The sequence below is a fragment of the Tasmannia lanceolata genome, unplaced genomic scaffold, assembly GCF_043159265.1.
Source record: "Tasmannia lanceolata isolate RefF3 unplaced genomic scaffold, GAP_Taslan_0.1 ptg000015l, whole genome shotgun sequence".
Classification (NCBI taxonomy): domain Eukaryota; kingdom Viridiplantae; phylum Streptophyta; class Magnoliopsida; order Canellales; family Winteraceae; genus Tasmannia; species Tasmannia lanceolata.
The window spans coordinates 5,561,183-5,584,139 of NW_027518692.1; the positions used below are offsets into that span (position 1 = coordinate 5,561,183).

General features: G+C 41.0%; 1 long non-coding RNA gene across 1 annotated transcript; it reads right to left on the reverse strand.

Annotated features, from left to right (window-relative positions):
• Positions 1–224: 224 nt before the first annotated feature.
• LOC143847204 (uncharacterized) lies at positions 225–1,431 on the reverse strand. The gene is made up of 2 exons (XR_013234972.1): positions 900–1,431; positions 225–477 (listed from the first exon to the last, which is right to left on the reverse strand). It is a non-coding gene; the product is annotated as an uncharacterized LOC143847204 (long non-coding RNA).
• Between the last annotated feature and the right edge of the window lie 21,526 nt (positions 1,432–22,957).

A 22,957-nucleotide genomic window follows, 5' to 3' on the forward strand; every position in this document is an offset into this window, starting at 1 on the left:
AACCATAGCAACACTTAAGAGCCCAGGTTATACATATGATCCTTAATTGGTACAGCTAAGAAAAATTACTATCTTCGGAAAATGAAACTTGGAAAAATCAAATAGATGATAAAATCAACCTGGTCTGTGCATTTCAAAAGCCTAAGAAAACGCTAACATAAGTATTACCTAACCTTGCAACTTTGTATGAATCAATCCCTTCTTGTTAAAACTATAAATGTAGATGTTTATGACTTGAGCTATATTAAAACTTCAAAATCTCTACAAATATGAAAAATGAATTTATGACTCTAGCAATTAATCATAGAAAAGCTGCTATGTATTATGAACAGAATTACAATCATATATTTCCAACCAGCTCATCTGAAAGAAGTCACATTCTTATCTCCAACGAAGCATCACAAATGAAATTTTTAGTAACTTTTATTTCATTTTCAGTTCAGCACTGAAACCATCTTTCAAAAAGAGAATAAATCCCTAAGATCAGAGAACAGAGAATATGTTAAAAGTATAAAAGATAAAGAAGTTGGTTAGTTAACATGGCATCAGAGCCAAAGGTCTCGAGTTCAAACCTCCCAGATAGCAAAAATCCACATGCGATGGTCGGCCCAAAGTGGGACCACATGTGCCACGTGTTTGCCAAGTGGGCCACACGTGAGGGGGAGTGTTAAAAGTATAAAAGATAAATAACGCCTTTCTCCAACAGCTTAAGCATTTGGAGAAGTTGGTAAGTTAACAGAATAGCACAAATAACTTTCAGAGAAAAAATTAACACAAATCATAGTAAGATAACATGAACTAATAGAATTTTTTTTGATGGGTAAAAACAAAAATTCTATTTGTTCATGTTATCTTACTATGATTTTAAGAGAGGATTTAAGAGAGGAAAAAGCAATTACCTCTTCTTTTCTACTCAGCTGATCGAAAATGCACAAATCCTGTTTGGAAAATAACCAAAACCTTGATGGAAAGATGAACGAACTTGCTCTTTTACACCTTTTCTACTCAGTTGATGCGAAAAACATCATTGAATCTTCAAATTTCTCAAGATTTAACAAGGAAAAGGGCTGGATTTTAACATTGTCATAGAAGAAACAGGATTTAGGTCAATAGATGAAGTAAAAAAAAATCTAAAGTTTCTAGAGAGAAATAATGTATGAGAATATGTAGATCTAGGGTTTAACAAAATGTTTGGGTTTGTCTCGTGGAAAACAAAAGGGAAATGAGAAATCTGATGCCAAAGAAGATGGCTGTTAGAGGAGATCTAGTGTATTGAGTAAGATATCCGTAAAAATTCTGGCCGGAGCTCCGGCGGTCTTGCCTGAGAAGGAGAAGAGTATGAGGTTAGGGTTCCAACATGCAGGTCGATCTCTCTCTCTAACTCTCTCTCTCTCTCTGTCTCTCTGTTTTTGACGAAAAAAATGAGAGACCCCAAATATGATGCTTGATCATCATTTTATAAAGATGATAAATTTGCAACCTTTTGTTTTCTTGTACAAGTACAACTACAAGTACAACCCCTTCAATTGTATTTTTGTTAATGCCTTTCCAAACAAGGTGGTCTCGGACAAGAAAAGGCGTGGGCGAAATTCTCTTTTCTCTTTTTTTATTGGATTGGTATGAGCACACTTGGCTTTGATATTTCACACCCCTTGTACTTTGATAATTGAAATAATAAGTTTTCTCCCCTCAGATGTTACAAGCACACTCCCCTGCCAACTAAATCGAGCCCTTTTTTTTTCTCCCTCGATGGCATGTATAAAAAACCAATAAACTTGCACCCCCTGTTTCTTGTATGGGCAGCCCCTCTCTATGTTTAATTCACCTCCCTTCTCCTTAATCCAAGGGTATATAAAAGTCATCATATATGCCCCTCTTTCTTTCCAATAGACAACCACCTTAAATGTATTTTGACTATCATTTTTATGTTACAAAGGGGTGGCTCGAGTAAGGGAAAAGGATTAACATTTAAACATTCTTTTGTTACACAAAAGATTGGTATTGGCACCCTCATATTGGATGTCCCACCCCCTATTGCACTACACTACAATACACTATGAACTGAGCTCGTCTCATTAAGCAATTCTTGTTAGATTTTCTTGAAATTTTAATGGGACCTACCTGGGACACTGAACTACCATAGGGCTGATTTTGGAACACTACTTCACTGGTTTAAAGGGATTTTTATTCAAAATGATAGTTTGGGGTTCGATCAAAATGGGTGTGTCTACATCTGGGTAGTCCCCAGGATTTTCTAAATGCATTTATTCGGAGTATCCCCAGCAGAATCAGTCTTCCCTACTCCCGAAAAATCAAGGATTTGCACATCCTTCTTCGCAAAGTCCGCATAGGACATTTCAAGGCATCAAACGCCTATAAAAAATCTCTTACATCATGATTGTGAGATCCTGGGAGACAATCCAGTACACCTTGCATCATCTCTGGCAAGGTCCAATCACTCTGAGCAAGTTTCACATCTCGTCAAATCCAATCATGGACACGGAATCACCCCGTTTTCTCCCTAGCTGAGTTTGCCAATACCTACTCACTATTGGGAAATTACAAGGCAATCCTTTGCCACCCAAAAACCTCTCCATCAGAGCAACTCTCTCCCCAGTAGAGTCGAAACCCTACATATGTTTGACAGAACGTTGATTCGCCAACATAGTTGGACTCGATCATCAATCCAAACGTCATTCTAAGCAATCGGAAAATCCCTTTTCCCCGGCAAATGCTGCTTTTGTTCATATCATTCTCACGTCATCCTCACCAGCAATTCGCATACGTTTAAACTCCCCAAAGAGAACGTGCGCCTTTGGTCCTCTTCCTCAACCGGACGAGGAATCCCTAGCAAGGTCAAGATGAACGGAGACCTTCCAATCACCTTTTGACACGAATTCATGCTTATACAATCCGTCTATCAACGGATTCATCAAAACTCGGTCAAACACGACCAATTCTGACACTATCAGTGAATGTTTACATCCCCTTCAGAGTCGATTCTCCAATTCGTCCATAAAATATCGACTTTCCCTCTCAGAAATATTCCAATGCCCAAAGAGTTGCACGTTTCATATTCGTAGCGAATTATGTGCCTCTTGCCTCCAGAGAATCTTTCGTACCCAGCCCTCAACAGAGGACGTACGATCTATGAACTTCAAAACACAAAAAATCTTCAGAAGGGTCAATGACCAAATCCCCAGCGGAATCTGAACCCAAACCCCAAGCGGAGTCTGAACCGAAATCCCCAGCGGAGTTTGAACCCAAATCCCCAGCGGAATTTGCACCCACATCCACAACAAAGTTTGTGACCAAATCAGGCATTAAACCAGTATAAGCCCCCCAGGCATCATCTCCAGCATGAGTCCCTTCTAAATCAGAGTCAACTTGTCTGAACACGGTATCTAATCTGAGCTAAACCCGCTACGACGTGTTAGCTCTCCAGGGTGAACCTCTAAACACAGTAGCCTTTCTAAATAAGAGTCAACCAGTCCGAACACGGTATCTAATATGAGCTAACCCGTTACGATGTGTTAGCTCTCCAGGGTGAACCCGTCTGAACACGGTATGAAATGTAGGTGTGACAATCCAGAGGGGGGTGAATTGGCTAACTAAAAATTTTAGGCTTGATTAGAGGGGAGCTTAAAAGTTAATCCACTAATTAAGCACTAATTAGTCTAACACTTCTTTAAATAAGCATAGTAATGAAAGCTAGGGTTTAGACATTACTTTATCATGCATTCACTAACCCTTGTTCAATTTAAAACATAAAAACAAGTTAGGGTTAGAGTTTACCAATCACCACATGTGCAAGAGAGGAAGGAGAAGAAGAGCAATCCACAAGGCATAAGATTTATAGTGGTTCAATCTATCACAAGACCTACTCCACTCTTCCAAGTTTACCTCCTTGGGGACTCCACTACAAATGAGGTTCTTCAATGGCAAACCTCCAAGCCGTACAAACACCTTCTCCAATCTCCAAAGAGGACCAACCCTTTCTAAACGAAGCCTTGCGAGGGCATACTCCCTCTACGCCGGATTCTCCTTTCTTACCGGGCCGAAACGAAGACCCTCGTACAATAATTCACCTTTATTACCGGGCCGAATCGGAAACCCTCTTACAATGATTCACCTTTGTTACCAGGCTGAATCAAAGACCCTCTTACAATGAAGAACAAATAAAAAGAAAAACTCTCAATGCCTCTTAATAGGCTGATTACAACTTTGTAAGCTCACAATCACTCCAAAGAAAGATACAAATGTAAAGCCTATGGAGTTCCTCTTGATAAGATGTGGAAATACAAGTTCAAAGAGGTTTTCTTTTCATTTGAAAAGTTGAAGCTAAAAAAGATGGGATTGGATCTTTTAAAAATGTTCAAAAGCTTAATTAGATAGGTTTTTATGATGTATATATAGTGTATTAGAAAATATGACCGTTTGGGGGCAAAACTGTAAAAAATGGGGTTGAAAAAGTCAATCTGCATAGGTCCCAACGGCTAGTTTGCCCGACCGTCACAGTCGACCGAGCCACAACGGTCGCCCTCCCCTATCGGGCGCCATTTTTAATTTTTAAATTTCTTACCGTCGCGGTCGACCGACCCCATGGCGGTCACCCAGCGAGGGCTACCTATCCCCTCTAAATTTAAACTCAAAACCTATCCGAGGTCGACCGACACATGGCGGTCGCCCGCCCAAACCCATGACAGAATGGTTCTGATTTCACTAAACCATTTCTGCGGTCACCCGGCTTCCCCCGGTCGACCAACCCGCTCTTGCAATGCAAGTGCTGGATTTCCAACCTAGCATCCGCAGTCGCCCGGGACACCCTGGTCGACTGACACTGTGTAAAATTTCATTTTAACTTTAAAAGATCAGAGGCTTTTAGGTCATGATCTTTGGGCTTTAGTCCTAGGTTTTCAAACACAGTTTTTTTGGGTGTGTGTATGGTTTTCAAAGATATAAAAATTAAGTGTGAAAACTATTTGAAAACCTTTTTGAAAGTGCATTTAAATGTAAAACCAAGAGGACTCTAAATACATTCTAATAGTGTATACCAACGAGTCTTCTTGGAATGTCTTTGCTCCTTTGCACTTTCTTGGACTTCTTCAGCTTGTGAGTGAACTTCTTGAACATGTTTGGCTCTTGTGACTTCCTCCAATCTTCAATGCATGTTGAAAGGTACATGAGGTGTCACAAATGCATGTTCAACTCCAAGCTTCTTCTTGACAATTGATAGGTAACTTGTGGAATCTTGAACTTGACCTTCTTGACTTTGAACATCCTCAAATGGTGATGTCTTCACTGTGACTGCAAGCTCTTGATCATTATGTGTGCGGATCCACAAGCCATGTATTGTGTTGAGTTGTGTAACGACGATATGACATATCAAAATCCTGTATAGAGCACAACATCTCAAAGCAACACATTAGTCCATAAATGCTAATCAATTTGTGTTTGCTAACATCAAAACAAGAAGGAAAAGGTGAATGTTTGAACCCATGGGAACCCTTGGGCTTACACGGTAGCCCTTTCAAATCAGAACCAACCCGTCCGAACAAGGTATCTAATCTGAGCTAACTCGTTCCGACGTGTTATCTCTCCAGGGTGAACCCGTCTGAACACTGTAGCCCTTTCAACTAAGAGTGAACCTATCCAAACACGGTATCTAATCTGAGCTAACCCGTTCCGACGCGTTAGCTCTCCAGGGTGAACCCATCTGGACACGATAACCCTTCCGAATCAGAGTCAACCCGTCTGAACACGGTATCTAATCTGAGCTAAACCCATTACGACACGTTAGCTCTCCAGGGTGAACCCATCTGAACACGATAGCCCTTCCAAATCAGAGTCAACCCGTCCAAACACCCGTCCGAACACGGTATCTAATCTGAGCAAACATGTTACAACGCGTTAGCTCTCCAGGGTGAACCCGTCTGAACATGGTAGCCCTTCCAAATCAGAGTCAACCCGTCCAAACACGGTATCTAAATCTGAGCAAACCCGTTACGATGCATTAGCTCTTCGGGGTGAACACATCTGAACATGGTAGCCCTTCCAAATCAGAGTCAACCTGTCCGAACACGGTATCTAATCTGAGCAAACCCGTTACAACGTATTATCTCTCCAGGGTGAACCCGTCAGAACACGGTAGCCCTTCCAAATCAGAGTCAACCTGTCCAAACACGGTCTCTAAATCTGAGCAAACACGTTACAACGCGTTAGCTCTTCAGGGTGAACCCGTCTAAACACGTAGCCCTTCCAAATCAGAGTGAACCCGTCCGAACACGGTATCTAATCTAAGTGAACCCGTTACGACGCGTTAGCTCTCCAGGGTGAACCCGTCTGAACACGGTAGCCCTTCCCAAATCAATGTAAACCCATTTATCACACAGTATCCAAATCCAAGCGAACCCGTTCTGATGCGTTAGCCCTCCAGGGTAAACCCGTCCCGATGCGTTAACCCTCCAAACCAGTGTAAACCCGTTATCACACGGTATCCAAATCCACATAAACTCGTTCCAATGCTTTAACCCTCCAGACTGGTGTAAACTCGTTATCACACGGTATTCATTCTGAGCGAACCCATTCCGATGCATTAGCACTCTAGGGTAAACCCGTTCCGACGCTTTAACCGTCCAAACCAATGTAAACCCGTTATCACACGGTATCCAATCCGAACGATCCCGTTCCAACGCATTAGCTCTCTAGGGTAAACCCATTCCTACAAGTTAATCTTCCAAACCGGTGTAAACCCTTTATCACACGGTGTCCAATCCAAGCAAACCCGTTCTGACGCATAAGCTCTCCAGGGTAGACCTGTTCCGACGCGTTAACCCTCTGAACCAGTGTAAACCCGTTATCACACAGTATCTAAAACCAAGCAAACCCGTTTCGACATGTTAGCTCCCTAGGGTGAGCCTGTCTGTACACGGTAGCGGGTCAAAATCAAATACTGTTAAGATTAGTGTCATATCAAAATCATGCGTACGATCCGTCGTATCAATCAACCAGGTGCCAATTTGGCATTCCTGTTATCAGTGTCTGCAATGGATGTCAAAAATGACATCCCTTGAGGTCCCTCCACGAGTGAGGTGTCCTGAATCTGACTTCCGATGACCCTCCCGGCTGCTAGTAACATCATCCATCCCAGGGTTTATTCTAACGGTCGCATTCTCAAAACCCCAAAAACCTTCGGCGAGAGGTTTCCACTCAATGACCTGACAGCAAGATTCCTCGGTGAGGGCTGCACGCCTTAGGATCTGATGTGAGTTTTGCAAGCTTATCATTAATCTCCAGTTAGGGGTGCAACTCGGGTCGGGTTCGGTCTGGTTGAGGCCAACCCGACCCAACCCAAGGAGCTCAACCTCCAACCGTAACCCAACCCGACTCTCAACCCGGAATGGCTAATCCAACCCAACCCGAATTCCCAAGTTGGGTTGGGTTTAGACATTTCAGATGAAATATTTAGGAAGGCAAATGGCATCAAAGTTCAAAACCCAAGGAAAAAACACTAATAGAACACATGCACAGATTAAATAACTGCAAATGAGGCAAGGAAAACATGACAATCACAATCACAAGGATATGCACCCTCTGTATCTCCATCTCATCTACACAACAACAACCATCTCTCTACAGAATTATATTTTTAAGGATAGAAAGTAGAAAAATAAAACGTCAAAAACTAAAAAAGCCAAAAAACGTGTTAATGTTTGCCGGGTTACGGGTCGGGTCGGGTTGCCTGATGCCCAACCCAACCCAACCGGAATTTTGGTCGGGTTGCCAAATCCCAACCCGAACCCGAACCCAACCCGAATTTTGTCAACCCAACCCGTCCAAAAATCGGGTTGAACCCGTCGGGTTGAACCCGTCGGGTTCGGGTTCAACTCGACCCAAGTTGCACCCCCTATCTCTAGTGACAAAATTTTGCTGTCTCCTTACTTTGGCATTCAGGTGCCTTGCAGCCTCTACTAAAGAGGAACATCTGTAGACACCTAATTTTTTGAAGGCAGTACTAATGGTAGGTGACGCGAGGAAGAACCTTAAGACGAGTCCCAAAGCACCAGTTATGTTTCTTTCAATCTCTCTTTAGGGTAACAAATAATTTTTGAAAGCCGTTTTAAACGGCCGAAAAGCCTGTTTTAACATAGCCCCCGCCTTTTTTGGCAAACTAAAAGCCTGTTTTATACAGCACCCGCCTTTTACAGCATAAACCAGTAAGCCCATTTATACACGGCATCCCAGTCGGTAAGTTAACTTTGGGTCAGAAACTTCTGATTATATTCAAAGGACACTTCATCTCCCGAACACGTACAATATTAGATTCATTGGAAAGCTCCTGGAAACGGAGAACAAACGAACTATCGTGCGACCTAGGACGACATCACCCACCTTTATCTGGGTGATGTCATCCTAAAATTCATCCCTGGTCAGGCGAATTCGAATTTGCCTGAGGCGAATCTGGTTCGAGCCAGATATTTTTTTACCCCCCACCTATAAATAGGTGGGGTGGGTAAAGCTTTTGTATGACCTTCCCTCTCTCTCTCCCCCTTATACAGCACCGTTATGCCGCCAATTTCTCTGCACCTTCAGAAATTCCTTCATCAACATAGCACCGTTGCGCCACCGACTTTCAAAGAACCTAACACCCTATTTCCAAAATAGCGTCGTTGTTCTGCCGAAATCTCAGCAAACTCGAATTCTCCTCAAATACAACGCAGTTACGTCGCCCAATTCTGAAGGAATGTTATCCCCTTCCAGCAAGATCGCTATGCGCAGCGGAACAAAAATCGCATAGAATTTAAATTTTTTCTTTTGATCTTGCTTTTGCCCAAGATCCTAGAGTCTAGATTAGTTAATTAAGGTAATCAAACATAAATAAATACCTCTTTGAAGAAGAAATTAAGGAATCACGCTGCTTGATTTACTCCTCGAACGGTTGCGATCGTTCTAAATGCCGCAAACCCCGCAAGTTGAACCAATGGATTCTTTTTCTTTGCTTAGACTATTGTGGATGTGAATAACTCTTATTCACCTTTTTAATGTCTGATCTAATCAGTAACTTTGTTGTAGAGAATAGAGAAATTGATTTGAAGCCTTTCTCTTTGAAACTATTTCAATTGGAAGAGAGATAGAGAGAGGGAGAGAGAGATGAAACACTATTTTCCAAAGGAGGGAAGCAAGGGAAAATGAATTTTTGAGTATTCCACACTTGATATTTTGTTCTCCCCTCTCTCTTTTATATAAAGTAGATTTTTGGTTTGATAAATTCTTGTTTCTCTATCCCAAAACCGACTTGAATTGAGACTCCTCGAGTGAATGAGACTCTCTCAAACCTCCAAGGCTATGTGGGGACACTAAATATATATGAAAAAAATGTGTATGGAGGCCTCCCTTGAGCCCTTGTGGCCCTATCTCATAAGAGTTGGTGTTGGAAACAAATTGCTTGATTTGTAGATCCTACAATTTAGCAATTCTTATCCAAGAAGGAGTTTGAGTGCAACTCAAAGTCCTTGAGAAATTGGGACTGTTTTCCCCATATCTCCAACTGATTTAGGAGTGTTGTGGGCCCCACAAACCTTATCCAAATGTGTAGTCCTATCCCAATTCCCAATTCCGTTCCAATTCCGCAACTTTTGCAACACCGGTTTAGGAATAACTATCCTCATTTGGATTACACATTATTATGATAATTATTAATCAAATTAATAATACATAATAATGTATAATAATTTAATAATTAATTAATAAGTTAATTAGTAATTTAATCGATTAATAACTCATATCTAATGGGAGTTATTTCGGCTCCAATTTCTCTTCTAAAAATTCTCTTACTGTCTTTTGTTACTTTCCTAACAAAGACATGTTATATATATATATATATATATATATATATATATATATATATATATATATATATATATATATATAATTAATATCCACATTAATCTAACGGATCATATCCGTCCGTGCAATTACATAAAATGCAGAACCCTGATCCATTTGGATGTTACCGGGTCATTCGAGTTGTGAGTGGGATCGTCGCAGGGATCTGACGGTCAATCCTGCAGAACCCTATGGTGGGCCCTATTGCGATCTCGTTCTGTAGTTAAACTACACTCGCATTAGATCAGTGGCCTCCATCGAGACGTAACCCTGAAGATGACCGTCAGATCATCTTACCCCTAATCACATCATGTATGTGCAAGTCCTTTCCTCATAACCACATCTACTGAGTTGAATCATACGGGAGGTGGACACCATTTACCCCCTGGCCCACTCTTGGTATACCATTTTTGTCATGCGGTGTTCGGCCTCCAAATGCATTTATAAAATCCTTTGAAAACAATTCAATGTTTCATAAAACTTTTGGATAAACATTTTATCAAACCGCCTGGCCAGGCTATTTAATAGGCCTACCGCTCTGACAAAATTGTAGATGTCAATCCCTAAATTTTAGGGCGAAGAATCCTTTTTTGAGTATTACTATTGGTCTAGAGGGTTTGCTCTAGGATATAGCTCTATCCGAATATGACTCTAAAAATAGAATCACTATAAGATAGACTAAGACCCTAGAACGGACCGGCAGACCAATAAGATCCCTCACGTCTAAGGACTTGTGCAGGGTCTTGTCTGGAAGAACAACTTTATACTTTTTTGTCCACAAGTTGTTCTGTATTTGATCTGGTTCGGTTACGCGATCCAATCGTCGTACCCACTCTTCTTGCTTAGGGTCCACTACCTAGATGATCGAGATAAGTCACATCACGTCATGTGCATGTAGGCATGACTGGTGCTAGTTGTATACAGAAAGAGATGTCCAGTCTCTTTCCCAGCTAGGAACTTTTAAGGCTTGCATAGAACTGAGATGCCATATCTCTTTGCTCCCTTAGATCTGTGAATCCTTTGAGCATGGCATTTCTACTATGCTACCTAAGGACGAACATGTGTCAATAAAATAAGCACATGACACACATTCATAAATGTAAATACCCATTCAAGTAATGAAATAAATCTTTATTGATTAGAAAATGTCATTCTACTGGCTTTCCAGGGCATATAGTCTAACAAATTCTCCACTGGTAAAGTTACATTCCATACAAGCTTAATGTAATTTCTTTTACAAGCAAGGTACGAGGTGGTAACGCCATAAAATCTTGGTCGTACGGCTGAGCAAATTATGATATAAACCCCTCTGCCTTTTCTTTTACTTTCAACAATTTACAGCTTTCTGTAATTTCCTTTACAAGTAAAGTATGATGTGATGATGTCATAAAATCTTGGTCGCACGGCTGAGCAAATTATGATATAAATCCCTCTGCTTTACTTTTACTTTTCGCACTGTCTTTTTCCGTTAGATTTGGCGACTCAATTGGGATCAGTTGCAATTCCCTCCTTGGGTTTGTGACATATGGTCTCATGCGGGACTAAGCCACAACCATTTCTTTTCGGACTTTTTCTGTAAATTCATCTTTATTTACATCCTCAAATTAAGCTCAACCAAAATAAAGGATAAAATGGTAAATTATCCTGATTCAAATCCTTCAAAAAATGTCAATTCAAGTTAAGAGACCGGAGTAATCCGAGCAAGAGGGGTGCCTAACACCTTCCCCGATTGCCACCATAACCCTTACCCAGATATCTGTAAGGACTGTGCCTTAAACAAACATAGCAAAATAAAAGGTTCTAGGCCCAGAACGAAAGAACCCCTGATTACTATTCTTCCAACAAAATTCGAGTTGTTACTCATTTCCTTGGAAGAATAGACACAGATCCTACACCCTAACCTAGGTGGCGACTCTGAGTTTTTCTATCTTGCGAAGTTAGGACTACGGTCTCAAGTTCGTAAGTAGCACAAATCAAATAACAATCCCATAAAAAAACCCAATGTGGTGATCCCCTTTCGTCCTAAGCAGCACGGGAAAAAATCGGATACCACATAATGACATCTATTGATCTTATTTTTCATTGACCGGATTTATTAAATATACAATCCAATGCAAAAAAATTGGTTCATTTAATAATCCAATCCAAACCCATGGTGGATTCTAACCCTAAGTAATCTTTTAATCGAATTAAGGTTTCAATTTAATTTCTATTAACCTTTGCAATCGAATCCCAATTCAATTTAGTGTAGTTTTCCAACCAATTTTCTGATTAATTTACGATTTTAGATTTTGGCTTTGTAATTAAGTTAGATAATTAATTAATAGAAATCCTTTGACTATTGGTTCACTTTGCCAAAGTATAAGAGTTGAATTTGTAAGCATCTCTTCCCTGAGTTCGACCCGTATCTACATGCAATCCGTGCACTTGCGGTTAATTTATTATCACAAACAATGACTCCAATACAATCTATAAAAGGTAGAATCTTGAGTCTTCTTGGATTATCTTGGCTCCTTAGCACTTTCTTGGATATCTTCAACTTGTGAGTGAACTCTTCAACTTGCTTTGGGTCTTGTGACTTCCTCCATTCTTTGAACATCTTCAATGGTACATGAGGTGGTCACCAATGCTAGTTCATCTCCAAGCTTCTTTTGACACTTTGCTAGGCATGCTTGTGGGGTCTTTGACTTGAGCTTTTGACTTCAACATCTTCCAAGGATGATGTCTCCAATGTATGTACAAGCTCGATTGTTCATTGTGCATGTTGATCCACAAGCCATGTGTTGAGTTGTATTATGCTAGATGTGCTAACTTGGTTTGACATTTGAATTTCCTGTCTAAGGCATAATACTACAAAGCAACACATTAGTCCATAAAGACTAATCAATTTGGGTGTGCTAGCATCAAAACTAGGGATGCACATTGATCGGTTAGAACCGACTCAACCGACCGAACTGAATTTGGTCGGTCAATTCGGTTCGGTTTCACTCTAGGTCGGTTCGGTTTCGGTTATGGAAAATCTAAATTTCGGGTTTAGGTTACGGAAGGAAAAAAATTCGGTTTAACCGAAAACTAAAATTTTAGTTTAAAGGTTTAAATTTCGATTTTCGGTATCGATTTTCGGTTTCTGGTTTAAAAACCGAAATTTAGAAGTGGCTTAACTTGAATACTTGATATCCACACCACCCCCCCATTTTCACTTGGGACAGCACCAGTTTATGATACAGTAGAGATTCAACATTCAAGCCTTCAAGGCAAGAAGGAGGTTGTCCCTAGTAAAAAATATGCTGCATAATTTTTAGTCTATCATTTCCAAAACCTAATTTCGATTTTTCTTTTTGAGTTATCATCGTAGTGCAAAAGAGTAAAAGACCAAAACCCAAAATTACCCAAAAGCAGAGCTAGGGTTTTTTTCTCTTCTCTGACTCTACTCTCTACCGCCCATGGTTTTAAATTTCGACCGAAATCCGAACCAAAACCACTAAAAACCGAAATGGTCATTTATTTCGGCCGAAATTTCGAAATTTCCGAAATTTGACCCATAAAATCTGTTTTTTTAATTAATTTAACATTTAACCGAAATTTCGACAGAAATTACTAAAATTTCTGTAATTTCGGCCAAAATTTAATATTGGATAAAATAATAATTTCGATTTTTGTACCAGATTTCGGTTGAAATTTCAAAATTTTGGTTGAAATTGTGAAATTTCAGGGTCCGAAACCAGTACCGAAACCGAAATTTTAAACCTTGCTACCGCCTCACCTCTGCGGGACCGCCATCACCAAAGACTCAAAGAAACCCTCTCTTTCTCTCTTCGTCCATTCCATTTTATTAGAGATTTTTCTCTTTTTTTCCATTTTATCACCAAAGACTCAAAGAAACCCTCTCTTTCTCTCTTGGTCTCTTTCTCTCTTCGTCCATTCCAGTTCCACCGCCATCGGCAAGAAGAAGAAGAGGAAAAAGAAAAGGAGAAATCCAGGTAGGTCTCCTTCCTCCTCTCTCTCTCTCTCTCTCTCTCTCTCTCTCTCTCTCTCTCTCTGTTTCTTCTGCAATCCAAACAGGGCATAAACAAATAAAAAGGAGTTGGTAATTTTTTTTATGGACTGTTGCGATTGGGATGATACAAGGGGATGGGTTATGATGGCATCATAATTCGGGTTTACGATCGCGCGGTAGGTAGAGAGCCTCCGCGGGGTCTGCAATCACAAACAGAGGAGTCAGGGAGGTCCGGGGTGGGTCCCGGACTAGCACTTCGACACCCAAGTCAGATTCTGGACCAACGATATAAAGAACAACAAGAAAAGGGGGACGTTTGATCAGGTTTACCAAGGCCAAGGTTCGGGTTCTTCTTTTGGTATGTGGGTGGATGGGTCTGAGGGGATGAACAGGGAGAGTGGGACCAAGCTCTCGGCCTCCTCTGTCGTTGCCTCGCCTCTTTCTTTAGAGGGTTGCCTTGAGGGGGATAAGATAGGATTTTTCTCCTCCCCTTCTGCTCCCTTTTTTTTCTGGATCTCGTCCTTGCTTGCCAATCCTGCTTTTAAGCGGTGGCATGCGGGCCTTTTCATCATTACGGAGATAAAACCTTCCTTCGCAGGATTGGGCTGCTCTCCTGTTTTGATGGCGCGCGTGGTTTCGCTGCGTAATCTCTTCCATAATTGTGATGATGAGGCTTGGACGGCGAGAAGGTGACACGTGGCGTAACCGCGTGGTCTTGCCGCTCATTAACACCTTTCTTAATGATGATTAAGTTCCATTGGTGCATGGACGACACGTAGCGAGATTTGAGAGTCGCGCCATATTTATGTCCCATCATAATACCCCCTTACTCCTTTGGTCCATTGAATGGGCCAAGGGAGTAACGTCTGGTCAAACGATGCCATGGCGAGGGCATTTATGGGGAGCTCCGGAGTACGAGGAGATGTGCCGTTTCGTCCGGCGGTTTTCTCCCGGGGAATGGTAGCGTCATTATGTGGCTTCCGGCCGGTCACCCGATAGGGAGGAGACACGTGTCGGGTGGGTTGCCTCGTTTCGTGACCCAAGGGTTTTTCCTTCGGGTTTATAAAAGGAAGACCATCCCGATATTTTTATTATTGTTTTCTTTCTGAGATAGATCGTTTCTCTGCATCTTTTCCTTTTTTTGGTAACATGTCTGGTTCCCCTTCGCAGGTTAGGGGTAAAGCCTCTCTTTCCCAGGAATCTTCAAGTGAGGCGGTCTTTCTTAAGAGGGAGGCAAAGGCTCTGTACATAAATCCGTCCGACGCGCCCCAGAGTGCAATTACCCTCTTGAAAGTTTGGAGGAACTCAAGAGGGTCTGTGCTGCCATTGTAAAAACCGAAACGGGAGAGGTCTACTCCTGCTTCCATGGGGGTTTTTAAGATTTCCGAGGTGAATGGGGATGCCGTTTCCCTTTCCCATTCGTAGAGGATGTCGTGGGCGTATGGTTTTTCATTTCCCGTTTGACTTCTTGGATTTGTCTTTGCAGGTCGGCTAGCGGGTCCAGCCCGGGGAGCTGTGCTGAGGTCGTTACCTCTTCTGTCCGAGTTGGAGGTAGTTCTTGGAATCGAGCCGTCCGGGTAGGGGGAGCGTGGCTTAGCATAGCTTGTTTTCCGTTATTTTGCTGGTGCCCCCTAGATGTGGTAGGCAATGGGCTATTTTTCGAAGGGGAGGGCGTCCGTCGGGCCGGTACTCGCCTTCGCCGGGGATGACATTCCTCCGGCGGCTCCTCGTCGCCTTCGTCACAGGCTTCGGTCTGATCATGAGTTGCCAGGGGCCTCCCCGGGGCCGGAGGTTCCGACGGAGGCAAACGTTGGAGTAGCTCTTGGCGGAGTTCATTAAACATTTCCATGGTTGGGACAATTTGCGGTGTGCTGGAGGCGGGCTGATGCTGGTCCGAGAGCGGTGAGTTTGGCTCCCGGGAATTTGAGGAGTGGGTTTGTGTGTGCTGGGCCTGGCTCCTGGTTATTACCCCTATTTCTTGCTGTTGGGTGTGGTTTCTCATTGTTATAAGGCGTTCAATACTCAACGAGTCCCACGAATGGCGCCAATATGATGGCGTCGGAATCCGGGTCTGTGATCGCGCGGTGGGTAGAGAACCTCCGCGGGGTCTGCAATCACAAACAGAGGGGTCAGGGAGGTCCGGGGTGGGTCCCGGACGACCACTTTGACACCCAAGTCAGATTCTGGACCAACGATATAAAGAACAACAAGAAAAGGAGGACGTTTGATCAGGTTTACCAAGGCCAAGGTTCGGGTTCTTCTTTTGGTATGTGGGTGGATGGGTCGGAGGGGATGAACAGGGAGAGTAGGACCAAGCTCTCGGCCTCCTCTGTCGTTGCCTCGCCTCTTTCTTTAGAGGGTTGCCTTGAGGGGAATAAGATGGGATTTTTCTCCTCCCCTTCTCCTCCCTTTTTTTCTGGATCTCGTCCTTGCTTGCCAGTCCTGCTTTTAAGCGGTGGCATGCGGGCCTTTTCATCATTACGGAGAGAAAACCTTCCTTCGTGGGATTGGGCTGCTCTCCTGTTTTGACGGCGCGCTTGGTTTCGCTGCGTAATCTCTTCCATAATTGTGATGATGAGGCTTGGACGGCGAGAAGGTGACACGTGGCGTAATCGCGTGGTCTTGCCGCTCATTAACACCTTTCTTAATGATGATTAAGTTCCATTGGTGCATGGACGACACGTGGCGAGATTTGAGAGTCACACCGTATTTATGTCCCATCAGGTTACATGGCTCACAGGGAGAAGAGAATGAAGGTCAGCTTTGAGATGGGTTTGGTTTGTTGTCAAAGGGAGTTCTATGGTTGGGGTTTAGCAAGGAACAGAGATCTGATAGAATAAGGTGGGGCTTGCGGTCTGGCCAGGCAGAGAGGTGTTGAGGTTCTATTCCGGCAACGACCCGTCTTGGCTGGGGCGTGAACGACGATGACTACGGCAAAGGTTCCAAGGGAAAGACCAGGTTGGGTGAAGGCCTTAAATCAACTACAACGAAGGAATTTGTTGGGCTGAGAAAGGATGGGGTTTCTGCGGCGAATAAAAATAAGGGTTTGGTGCTTGGTTTCTGCTGAAAAACATGGTGTTGAGGAAGATAGATTCGTATAAGATGGGATCTGGGGTCTAATTAGCTGGAAGCCTGATATAGGTTTAAGAGTATAAATCTGAGGGATATGAGATGAGGTTGTCTTGGTGGAAAATAAGATTTATAGATGAAGATGAAAAGGGTTGGTTGTTGTGCAAGGTTTTAGATTGAATGGACTTTTAAGGGAATTTTCAATTGAAGTTAGAGAGTGAATAAGCTGGGAAAAAAAACTTTTGTTTTGGTTTAAGATCTGTGAAGGATGAGATTCAAGGGATGTAGAGGGGATTGTTTATTGTTATCTGTTGTTTTGATGGGAGTAGTTTCTTCTAGGGTTTGGACTAGTTGTAGAGGGGATTGTTTCTTGTTATCTCTTGTTTTGGTAGAAGGAGTTTCTTCTAGGGTTTGGACTGGTTGTAGAGGTGATTGTTCGCTTGTTTTTCTCTTTTTTGTATTGAAGGTGGGTGATGGCCTGATGGGTGAAAATGAAAAGATGGAGATTGTAGGGTTTTGGAGGAACAGGTTGCAGAGAGTTAAAGGGTCTCTCTCCCTCCCTCTCTCTCTCTCTCTCTCTCTCTCTCTCTCTCTCTCTCTCTGTGCGTGACCTCATTGTAATACAATGAGGCTAGAAGTGCAACTTGAGTTGAGCCAGTTGGGTCCAGCTCACTCCTAACCCAACAACTTCAACCCAATTTTGTGTATATGTATGTTTATTTTGTATTTACAAAGTAATTATTCTGGAGTTTTTTACTGAGAAATCCTCAAATCCAGGTAGTTTCTGTTACTAAGGAGTGCAACTTGAGGGATCTAATTATTTCCTTCAATAAGGGCTTTAATTTGGCAATGAAATTGGTGTCTGAATCATAAGCTATCTCATTTTGTTGCATTTTGTTTTGGATTTTGATAACAGAATCTGTTTGGTAATTGGTACTCAGAAACTGATCTTAACCGAATCTTTTTCCTTCATGCAGGTATTGATATACTACATTCAAGAAATATATTGATAAGAGTTTCTTTCTTAGGATTGAGGTTTGTTACTTTGACACTTTGTATGTTAACTTATGATTAATTGTTTTTGGATAGTTGGATACTTGGATAATTGGATTGCTTTTTCTAAGCCCAATGGTTCTCACCTTGGCATTCCTATCTTATTTTGATGATTCCAATACACAAGTGATTTATATCTCTAATGTGTTTGTTTGTCTAAGTTGTAGATCATGTTTGATTAAAGACAAGATTGCTTGGATTGAGGCCAAGAAGCACTCATTTGACCACATTCGGAAGGCCAAAGACATCGGAGATCCAAGATGCATGAAGACTTGAAGCATTGCATCTTGAAAATCATTAATTTAATAATTTGGGTTGGTCAAACCCATGCTCAAGTCATTTCTTGAACCGTTGGATCATGGTCCCACCTCGTAGGAGCCTTTAGACCCCCTTTAGGAACACTTACGTCACATTGAGTTCTAGGTTTTAGGGGGTCCTAGAGTTAGGAGTCCACTCAGCCTCATCACTGTTGATTGCTATTATTAGCAAGTAAACCATAGATTAGGTTTCACTAGTTGACATCTTTCCCCTAAAAGGCAAGCCTAGTTAACCTAGGATGTAGGTCCCATCTGCATTAGTTTAGGTAGCGTCTTGCACTTAGATATAATCATATAGAATCTTAGATGGAGTCCTAGGATAATAAAATATAATCAACTTGAATTAAATAATTTCTCTAAAACTTTTGAAACAGTCTGTCCAGTCTAGATCGGTGTCCTAGAGATGAGTTAGGCATGTAGCTTAGTTTAGCCACCGACTACGTCGACTCTTGAAATCCGAGGATTGACTCGGTTTGGCAACCTAGAGGGAGGGTTAATACGATGTTTATAAAACCTTTGCCTTTTAAGCACTTTTCCTAAAATTTCACCCAAGACTTATCCCTTGTTTAATTATGTATGAAATAATTAAACATAAATAATATTACAAATTAATATAAGTTCAAAACCCTTATTGATTAACAAACTTATTTGGGTGGTTTATAGCCTAGTTAGTATGGTATTCAATTAAAGTATATACCCCTAAATCTAAGATAAACATAATATAGATCAAGTTGGGGGTTTTGGAACCCAAACCATGTTGGTTCCAAGCAAGTTTGTTCTAGTTGATGTATCTTTTCTCATCTAAACAAACTTACTACTTTTTAAAAATCTAAATTTGCATTTAGATTTGTAATGTCCAATTCTACCATAATAATTACAAGATGCATAAGAGTAGGTAGATGGACGGGATGAACAAGATGATCTACAAGAGGAGTTATGATGACAAGTATAATTTGCATTCTCTTGTAAATGATGATTTTCCAACATAAGATTCTCATTCTTGATTTTCAAGTCATTAATTTCTATTTTTAAGTTATTTGTTTCAAGAGATGAGAAAATCTTGATTTTATCTTCTTCCTCTTTAAGGAGTTTGTTCATATGTTCTAGATTTTTAATTTTCTCACTTTGATGTGCATGATCTATTTCTAACAACCTAAACTCCTTTTTAATACTAGCAATATGATTTTTTAATTTTGAATTCTTGGCTAGTTGATCCTCAAGTTTCTTATCCAAATCTTGAAATGCAATATTTAGTTATTCAAAGGTGAATTCGGCACTATCCAAGGTGTTTTCATTAGATAATCCCATTAAGTATATGTTTTGATTTTGAAGATTTTCAATAGAGTCCAAAATATTTTTATCATTTTTGCAAGAGGATACTTTTTCATAAATGTTAGGTGGTAAAGCACAACATATTGTAATTTGGGCTTTTGTATTTAGCAAAGATAATTTTGCAATATATTCATTTAATCCTTTAGATTTAGCATTTAAAACAAATCCGTTTTTAATTATCTTTACCATATCTTTATCTAGACCTTTTAAGTATGTCTTCATATGGATCAACCATGATCCATAATCCGAACCATCCAAAATAGGTAGTCTAGATCCCATATTTTAAAATTGCCAAAAATTAGATCGTTTAACTCTTAACCGGTTAGGGTCTTAATCAAGAGCCCAAGCTTTGATACCAATTAAAATCTAAGGATTGACTCGGTTTGGCAACCTAGAGGGGCGTGAACAGGATGTTTATAAAACCTTTGCCTTTTAAAAACTTTTTCTAAAATTTCACCTAAGACTTATCCCTTGTTTAATTATGTTTGAAATAATTAAACTTAAACAATATCACAAATTAATATAAGGTAAAAACCATTGTTGATTAGCAAACTTAATTGGGTGATTTATAGCCTAGTTAGCATGGTACAATTATTCAATCAAAAATAAAATGCTAACTACTCACTCAATTCTAACTATGTAAAGATGCAAGCACAAATGATAGAGGCACAGGGTGAGAGAGAAAAGGAAAATACCAACACAAGTGACACAAGGATTTATAGTGGTTCGGCAAACAGCCTACTCCATTCTTCTCAAGATCGCACTTGAGGATTTTCACTATTGAGACCTCCACGACGCCCGGCTCCGAGGCTTTTACAACCCAAGGGAATTAAACGAGGATGCCCTTGCTACCTTTATAATGTCTCTCCTACACGGTCGAGAACTAAGCCCTTCCTAAGGGAATTAACAGAGGATGCCCTTCCACCTTTCTTGCCTCTCCTACACCGCCGAGATCTAGCACTTTCTGAAGAAGAAGATAGCTTTGCCTCTAAGTAGGCTACAATGCACAATGAAGCTCTCATAATGTTCTATAAAAAATACTTACAATTTAAAGCCTAAACCAATCTCACATGTTTTTCTCAAATCAAGGCACAATCAGTTTGGTGGGAGAGAAAATAACCCAAAATAGTTGCAAGTGTGTTTCTAGGGTTCTTTAGAGTTGGAACATGTTCTCCGTTTTGTTTTGAAACCATACAACATGTATATATAGGTTCCCAATTCAATATTACTGTTTCAGGGGCAAGTTGGTAATTTTCGGGTCAAAAAGTTCCACTAGCCGTTGTAGCCGCAACGGCTATATTTTTTTGACTTTTTACCATTCTCGAAGTTCCGAGAACAATTCTCGGAGTTCTGAGAAATCATCTCGGAGTTCCGAGAAAACAACCAGATAGTGAATTTCCACTTCCTGGACCATTTCTCGGAGTTCTGAGAAAATGTCCAGAGTATGAATTATACTCCCTGGAGCATTTCTCGGAGTTCCGAGTGAACTCTCGGAGCTCCGAGAAGCCTATGAACAGCAGATTTTCCTGTTTTTGTTACTGAGTTCTTTTAGGCTTTTGGAACTCATTTCCTATGAAGATTGGACTGTCATGAGGGTCCCATAATGATGGAATACCACATGGTCATTCACTAATCCATTTAGGCTCTAAGAAGGGTGTGTTGTAGTCTCTTTGAAAAATATTATTTTTCACTAGTTTTAGGGGTTTAAAAGAATGTGCCTTGACAAGAGAAAATGCAAGAGAGATAGGAATACATTCTATCTTTTCTATCAGCCTCTAGAACACTTCTCTTGAGCTGGGATCTTCTATGGTTGAGCTTCCATACTTGACATCTTCAAGTTGTGATACAAGCTCCTTGGTCTTTTGCATTGGTTTTTTATCTTCCAGATTTTGCCTTCATGATCTTCTCTGTATGTTCAATGCTTTGAGATGATTGTTGTGCTTCTCCTTGGTAGATCCTCCAAGGTGTGGTTTGTCCAAGTATGCTCTAGCTCCTTTGTCCACTGGTTGGTTCATCTTCAAGCATAGGCCAACAAGGTGTGTGCCAGTACGATTTGATGAAAAACACTCTACTGGGATTTGAGATTGCGGGGGTGAATTCTAGACTCCCCTGAGGAAAAGATTTTCCAAAAACATGACTCCCAAAAGAAAACAACCTAACTAAAGAACTTGAACCAATAGAATGCGTTCAAACTTCTCTAGTCTCTATTTGACGAGAATAGCCATCTCAAATATCATTATTCGATCGACATCTTTTATGACGCAAGTCATAAAAGATGCCCCTAGTATGATTACTTCCATGACAAAATTCATTAGGGAGCAATACAAAAAGAGATAAAAAAATATAAGTAAAAAGCTTTCATTAATGAACTCTTGGGGTTACAAAACTTTTCTCATGAACACTTAGGTTTACAAAGTTTTTTTTCATGTATAGGAAACTGATTCTGTACAGAATTTCTTTCATCTCTGCCAACCACTGATACCTCATATGGGTTTGAGACTTTGCCACCTTCTGAACTCTGCTCTGATTTGCATTGTCCACAGGAGCCACAAATTGTCACCTCTTCTCTTCCTTTTTTCTTTCTTTATCACCCCAGCTTTGGGAGGACATTGACTAAACAGGACTTCAAAACCTGACCTCGACTCGATAGAAGAAAGATTTTGACAAGCGACAAATGAGGACTTGGACAAAAACACATGACATGAACACTAAGAGAGACTGAATCTGCTTCTTAGCCTAACAAAATGTTTTAAGATGGTAAAAGTCTACCACTCTTAGATTTTTTGAATACCGTGTTCAAAGGTGTTTCTTTTCTCTTTTCGGTATTTCAGTCATGGTTATTATCCCCTTCGGATTACTTAGTTTTAACCTCCCTAACTCAAAGAGTACCAAAGGAAGCCTTGCTGGCTTTTACTTAGACATTCAAGTGACGCCAAAGAAAAATGAAAGTCTAGCTGGTTCTTTGAAGCTCTGTCCTCTCTATATGAAGTCACTGCCATGACCAAATGGCCCTTCTGGGTTTTCGATTTAGCGGACCGTATGCCTTAATTTTTGCCTGGACGTCTGCCCTTGCAGATTTTCCATCCAGCAGGCTCTGCACCTTGATTTTTGCCTAAGCCGCCCTTTTGGGTTTTCAACTTAGCGGGTGAATGACCCTAACTTTTGCCTAGACCGCCCTTGCGGGTTTTCAGTCTAGCGGGTCTAAGAGTCCATCATTTTTCTTTATTTCTGTTTTTTCTACAAACCTGGGCCTAAAATTCACCAGAAGGACTTTTAGGTAGGTTTGGGTTCAAACAGGTTAAAC